The 7653-nt window shown below is 41.4% G+C and overlaps 1 pseudogene; it reads left to right on the forward strand.

Moving 5' to 3' along the window:
* Window positions 1–6119: 6119 nt before the first annotated feature.
* LOC615002 (glyceraldehyde-3-phosphate dehydrogenase-like) lies at window positions 6120–7170 on the forward strand (annotated as a pseudogene).
* Window positions 7171–7653: the final 483 nt, after the last annotated feature.

Below are 7653 nucleotides of genomic sequence, written 5' to 3' on the forward strand. Positions count from 1 at the left end.
AGGCTAAGTGAGGAGGGCTGCTAAGTGGAAATATCTTTCTTTGGGAGAGCAATTTTGGGTTTCTGAGCATACACATCCAGACTGGAGGTAAAGGAATTCCCCGAAAAGGAAAGAGAGAACAAGATTTCTGAGTGTGTTCATGAAATGTAAATGCCTGGATCCTGCTCTCCTACAGCACCCATCGCAAGGACTGCTGAAGGGCAGGAGGGGAAAGAGATAGAGTAACAATAAGCAAATATTACAGGCTGTGGCCTTGAGAACCACGGGCCTCAGAAGTTACATATAGATTTAGAAAATAAGCTTGGATATAGTAATGAATGTAGACAGGAGGGCCCTCCTTACATACTCTGTATGGTACAAATCATCAGGGACCTACCCCTGACCTTGGGAAGAATCTAATAATGACTGAGATTAAATTCCCTCTGGAGGGAGTAAAGAGCTCAAAGTGAATTAAATTCACTTTAGAGAAATAAAAGAAGTGTGATGGCTCTTGCATCTCACTCATGTGGTAGCACCTACTAGGTGCTAGGCACTGTGCAAACTCTGGATACAAAGAGATGAACAAGCACTTATTGCCCTCACAGGTGAGGAAACAAATTGTAGAGTTCACAGTGAAGACATCACAGATGCCAGGGATCCAAGAGGGAGTGCTCCCTCTATTTGAGGGCAGGGAAGCCTTTCCAGAATTCCCCACCTTTTTCCTGAGTCTCAAAAGATGAGTTGGAATTCCTCAGTGGAGGATGGGGGTGGAATAAAGGACATTTTTTACAAAGGTATAGAAGTGTGAAATAGCATGACATATTTGGGAGATGGTAAAGAGATTCACCTGGGTTCCCAGGTGGTACTAGTGGTAAAGAACATGCCTGCCAATGTAGGAGACTCAGGAGGCATGGGTTCAACCCCTGGGTTGGGAAGATGCCCTAGAGGAGGGCATGGTGAACCACTCCAGTATTCTTGCCTGGAGAATCCCCATGGACAGAGGAGCCTGGTAGGCTACAATCCATGGGGTCACAAAGAGTCAGACACACCTGAAGCGACCGAGCACACATGCAGCACAAAGAGGTTCATGTAGCTGAAGCATTGCAGGTTGTTACAGGCTGCGTAGGGGCTGACCCTGAAAAGCTTTGAATTCCATGCTAGGAAGTCTAGACCTTATTCTGTATGAGGTGGACAACCCCCAAAGGATTTTGGTAACATGAACAGATGTATTTATCATGAATCAAAGCCAGTTAAGGAAGGTCACAAAGGAGGTATGACCACAAAGGTAGGAAGGAATCTAAGAGATGGGAAAGTGCAGAAGTGAAGGAGTATAGTTTGGGAAGAAGAAAATGGCCAACTGTGGACAATACTGCAGAGAGGTACCAACATAAGCTCAGGGACAACCAATGGATTTTGAAATTTGGGGGCTATTATTGACTTTAATGAGGGCAATTCCAGTGGTATGTTGGGGCCAGAAAACAGGCAACAGTGAGCTGATGACTGAATGGAGTTTGAGAAAGTGATAGTAAATACACCCATTTGTCTGAGAAATTTGGAGAAGAAATAAAGATATGGAAAAATATACATAAGTGGGTAATTTATGTGTTTCAATTGATGAGGAGGACTCAGGCATGTTCAAGATTTAGGAAGGAGGCAATGAGAGGATCAAAGATAAGAAAAGGAAAAAAGTATTAGAAAGCAAGGTCTGACAAGCATGGGCTTAAAGCATGAAGAAGATTCCGCTGACCAACCAAACTTCCCATATGCCCAAGAGGGTAGAGATTACACGCTAATTTAAAGGGTTCCAAGTATGGATCTTGTGTTGAGGCAAATGAATCTGTTTTTCATTTACTATCTCTTCTTCTGTTTGGACCATAATCTTAGACTCTTTTCAACCTAAAGTAGATCCCCAACTCCATTAGCTCTGTTCACATGATAGGAGGCTGTTTGCTAGATGCAGACATCAATTTAGAAATGGAAATCACTCCAGTTTGGGCACTGGGGAAATGAACAGAGTGCTATCCATTTGGTTTGATTAGATTTGGCACACCTGTCCATAAGGACACCATGTTCCAGAACTTGCTACTATAAAATTTATGAATCAGAGAACTGATTAATGAATGCACTGTAGGGTTTTGAGAAGTTTAGGGTCACCTCAACCATCTGTTCTGGTTAGTGCACACTCTTCAAAGAAATGAATAATTTGGTATGTTCTGTCATATGTTCTGGGTTTGCCTATTTATTTTTCAGACCAAATCACTCAATTTCTCAATTTCACACCTCTCACAGAGTTGCAGGATGCAAGTCTTTGAGGAATTTGGAAGAGTTGCAGACTGTCTTGTAAAGCAGTACTGATATAGAGCTTAGAGTTTAGTTCAGTTATATTATTATGTTGAGCTACTGCAATTAAACTTTTATACCTTATTTTGAACTCTACTGTTTCTTATTCCTCTAAAAGTGACTTTCAGTAGTTTGCTACATATGAAGTGCATTTTTTAAAACAGATTGTGGGACTAAAATTAAGTGTAGCAGAATATCTCAAAATTGAAATGTTGATGACATTTTCAATATAAGAAAGACATTTATCTTATAAACATTTAGGGTCATATATGTTGTGGATAGAGGTATAACTCGCACTTTCTTAAAGCACAACTATTAGAAATTTTACTAGGCATGTTTCCTGTTTCCATTGTCTCATTTCTTATAATTAAAACCTCTCAGTTGCACAGTGATTTCTTGTTCATTAGAAAGAGAGTGTTTTGTATGAATGATTTATTAAAATTGTTCATGCTTATTTAGCCTGTTAGCTTAGATGGAAAAAGTAAAGGTCCCAGCCAAAGGATGAGAATTGCTCCATGAAAAATAGAATAAAAGAGAAGCAAAATTTATACTCAGCTATATTTATAGTTTCACTGGTGAATATGTTTTGATTTAAAACCCACCAGTAATCAGAAGTAATATTGTATTGAGCAGCATAAACTGGCTAGAGAAATATTTTGATTTCTGCTCTGTTACCTCAAGCAAGATATGGTGGTTGAGCCAAGAGAACTTAGATTTCTACTCTTCTGACTGGGCCCATGGGGAAATAACTCAATGAGAGATAAGCTTCCACTTTGCAATAGAATAAAGACATCCTTAGTGGCTGCTTGTTCCTCATTATTTCATCTATTTTAAGTGCATAACATTTTAAGAAAGATGGAGGAAATAATTAGAACACTGAGAGGCCAGTTGCAGGGATTGGCGCTTAGCTGTGTGGCTTAAGTTCTCTCTGCTTTTCAGTTTTATGAAATTTTTTTGACTAGTGCATCCAGCATCCCCTTATATTTCTCGGTATAGGTAAAACTTCACTTTCTGAAAATGAAGAAAAGACCAGGGACCATTAATTTGGTTATCTGTCTCTGGAAACTAGGGAGGGCCTAACTGTCAATATTGACTTATTTGGTGATCAAAGGTGAAAAAGTTGATGAAAGGTCTGGCTGTAAGTGTTTGGTGCTGCATTCTTCAACCTTTGGTGTCTAAGAGGTATTAGCAACAAATACTATTAAGGTTGGTGATAAAATAATTGCTGTTTCAGACCATGAATTTTAAATCATTATAACTAGGCTCAAATACATCTTCATTAAACAAAATAGGAACTATTACAATCACCACATTTTTGCCAATAGGAAATAAGTTTATTCCTGTAGCATAAAAATCCATACCTTGGGATTTGATGAACTCTTGGAAAGCATTTTCTGCATGCTGTTGGTTGTGGAAGTTTTCTTTGCAAAAAGGTGTCAAGATGTTGAAGAACTGGTAGTTGGTTGGTGAGAGGTCAGGTGAATATACCGGATGAAGCAAAACGTTGTAGCCTAATTCATTCAACTTTTGAAGCGCTGGTTGTGTGCCATGCGGCCGGGCGTTGTCATGAGAAGAATCGGGCCCCTCTGTTGACTCATGTTGGCTGCAGGCATTGCAGTTTTCAGTGCACCGCATCAATTTGCTGAGCAAACTTCTCAGATGTTATGGTTTTGCTGGGATTCAGAAATCTGTAGTAGATCAAACGGGCAGCAGACCACCAAACAGTGACCGTGGCCTTTTTTTGGTGCAAGTTTGGCTTTGGGAAGTGCTTTGGAGCTTCTTCTCAGTCCAACCACTGAGCTGGTTGTCACCAGCTGTCGTATAAAATCCCCTTTTCATCGCACGTCATAATCTGATGGAGAAATGATTCGTCCTCATTGCATAGAAAGAATAAGAGAAGATGACACTTCCCAGAGGGATGGTATGGGGAGGGAGGAGGGAGGAGGTTTCAGGATGGGGAACACATGTATACCTGTGGCGGATTCATTTTGATATTTGGCAAAACTAATACAATTTTGTAAAGTTTAAAAATAAAATAAAATTGTAGTTGGAAAAAAAAATAAAATTTTCAGTCAGCTCATAAAGTACCCACTTATTGAGATTTTTCACCTTTCCAATTTGCTTCAAATGCTGAACAACCACAGAAGTGCCAACATTGAGTTCTTTGGGAACTTCTCATAAGAGGATCACCTTCAATAATCTTCATTGTCAACTTCCGATGGCCAGCCACTATGTTCCTTATCTTCAAGGCTCTTGTCTCCTTTGAAAATTTCTTGAACCACTGCTACAGTGTATGTTTGTTAGCAGTTCCTGGGCCAAATATATCGTTGATATTGCAAGTTGTCTCTGCTTCTTTAAGATCCATTTTGAACTCAAGTAAGAAAATCTCTCAAATTTGCTTTTTTGTCTAACATAATTTCCCTAATCTAAAATAAATGTAAAATAAACAGCAAGTAATAAGTAATAAGCAAGTAATAAGTCACTAGCAAAAAAACATAAAATGAGAAATGCACATTAAAATGATATATAACCACATTTATTTAAGAATGTAACCCAATATCAAACAGCAAATTTCAATAATGCAAAACCACAATTATTTTTGCACCAACCTAAATATCTATCATATGACTAGCATCGTTTCAGTGGGAAGTTATGAGCTGAATTTAAATGTCACCTGGTTAATGACTATCCATGGGCCTTAACAGAAATTTTATTAGTTTTCCAGGGAATGTAAAGGTAAAAGTGAAAAGGTGGATTTTTAAAAAAATAAGAAAAAAAGGAAGCAAGAAACAAAGAGAAAGAAATTGTCTTGCATCCTGTAATATTTTAAATAATATTTTAAACACTGTTCAATATTAAACAAGATTATTTAAACAATCTTACTTTTGTTAAGATTAATAAATATGAAAAGACAATGGGGTAGAACATTTTAAAAAATTCTCAGCTTCCTGATTTTCCTAATGTGACATCATTAATGGTGACTGCTGTCGTATAAAATCCCCACTGACAGACATTGATGTCTGTCTGCACATCCATTAGCCTCTCATAAGGTAATGAGGATGACAGGGGACGAGATGGTTGGATGGCATCACTGATGCAATGGACATGAGTTTGACCAAGCTCCGAGAGATGGTGAAAAACAGGGAAGTCTGGTGTGTAGCAGTCCATGGGGTTTCAAAGAGTTGGACAGGATTGAGTGACTGAACAACAAAAGTCATGAACAACAAAAGTTTTGTCTTTCCTTTACGTGTTTCTGTTACTGTCTTGCTCTGACTCTTAGAGATCATTTACTACTTCTGAAATTATAAGTGCTTGATGTATGAGTGATTCTTGTAAATAGCAGTGTCATAAGAGAAAGGACAAGAATTCTGATTTCAATCATTTGTACTTTCTTAGGACAGAACAAGATTTCCTACTCTTCAGCATGTGTTGATGACCTCACCTGCTCAAGACTGAGATAAGTCCAGGGATTTTTGTTAGTTTGGTGTTATCTTAATATGCCTCAGTCAAGAGAGAGATTTTTATATTTTCCTTTTCTTGATGGCTGCTGGTGATCATCATTACTAAACAGAGCACCTTACTGTTTGCTGCATCTGCTAGGATCTAGGCTTTGTCTCTGCCTTTCCTAAAGAAGGGCTTCTTAATCCTGACTGTACATTTTAATTACCTGCAGAGGTTAAAAAAATGGGCTCCACCCCTAGAGATTCTGATTCAATTGGTTTGGAGCCCAGCTTGAAATTTTAAAATATTCTTCAGCTCTCTGCTCCTGCCCATTCAACAGATAGCCACAACTTCCGTGCTGTGCCAGCCTCATCCCTGAGACAAGATGGTGAAGGTCGAAATGAATGGATTCGGCCGCATCGGGCACCCGGTCACCAGGGCTGCTTTTAATTCTGGCAATGTGGACATCATCACCATCAATGACCCCTTCATTGACCTTCACTACATGGTCTACATGTTCCAGTATGATTCCACCCACGGCAAGTTCCACAGCACAGTCAAGGCGGAAAACGGGAAGCTCGTCATCAACAGAAAGGCCATCACCATCTTTCAGTAGTGAGATCCTGCCAACATCAAGTGGGGTGATGCTGGTGCTGAGTACATGGTGGAGTCCACTGGGGTCTTCACTACCATGGAGAAGGCTGGGGCTCACTTGAAGGGTGGTGCCAAGAGGGTCATCATCTCTGCACCTTCTGCCAATGCTCCCAAGTTTGTGATGGGCGTGAACCACGGGAAGTATAATAACACCCTCAAGATTGTCAGCAATGCCTCCTGCACCATCAACTGCTTGGCCCGCCTGGCTAAGGTCATCCATGACCACTTCGGCATCATGGAGGGACTCATGACCACTGTCCATGCCATCACTGGCACCCAGAAGACTGTGGATGCCCTCCCTGGGAAGCTGTGGCGTGATAGCCGAGGGGCGGCCCAGAACATCATCCCTGCTTCTGCTGGCACTGGCAAGGCTGTTGGCAAGGTCATCCCTGAGCTCAATGGGAAGCTCACTGGCATGGCCTTCTGTGTCTCCACCCGCAACGTGTCAGTTGTGGATCTGACCTGCCGCCTGGAGAAACCTGCCAAGTATGAGATCAAGAAGGTGGTGAAGCAGGCGTCAGAGGGCCCCCCTCAACGGCATTCTAGGCTACACTGAGGACCAGGTTGTCACCTGCAACTTCAACAGCGACACTCACTCTTCTACCTTCGATGCTAGGGCTGGCATTGTCCTCAACGACCACTTTGTCAAGCTCATTTCCTGGTAACACAATGAATTTGACTACAGCAACAGGGTGGTGGACCTCATGGTCCACATGGCCTCCAAGGAGTAAGGTCCCCGGGCCCCCAGACCCAGCAGGAGCACGAGAGGAAGAGAGAGTTCCTCAGCTGCTGGGGAGTCCTTGCCCCACCTTGATCCTCCACCACACTAAGAATCTCCCGACCTCCACACGGTTTCCATCCCCAAGGCCCTGAGGAAGGGGAGGGGCTTAGGGAGCCCAGCCTTGTCCTGTACCATCAATAAAAGTACCTATACCCCCCCAAAATAAGTAAATAATAAAATATTCTCCAGGTTAAGAGTGAGTATAACATGCCTCTGGTGTCTAGGAAAATTCTTTGTGAAGGCAGGTAGTCTCCAGGAAATGCCAGATAAATTGAACCACATTGGTAAATAGGCTACAGAGGCCAGATGACTTTGAGTGAGGACATGTTTGGACCTATTTCACTGCAAGCATAGTGCAGTATCTTACCTACATCATTTGGGGGTAAAATCATAGGGGCCCGAAGGTCTCACCTTAGTTTCATTGTCCCCCTTTGAGTGCTGTGCCTTAATTTCCTCAT

The sequence above is a fragment of the Bos taurus genome, chromosome 11, assembly GCF_002263795.3.
Source record: "Bos taurus isolate L1 Dominette 01449 registration number 42190680 breed Hereford chromosome 11, ARS-UCD2.0, whole genome shotgun sequence".
NCBI classification, from domain to species: Eukaryota; Metazoa; Chordata; class Mammalia; order Artiodactyla; family Bovidae; genus Bos; species Bos taurus.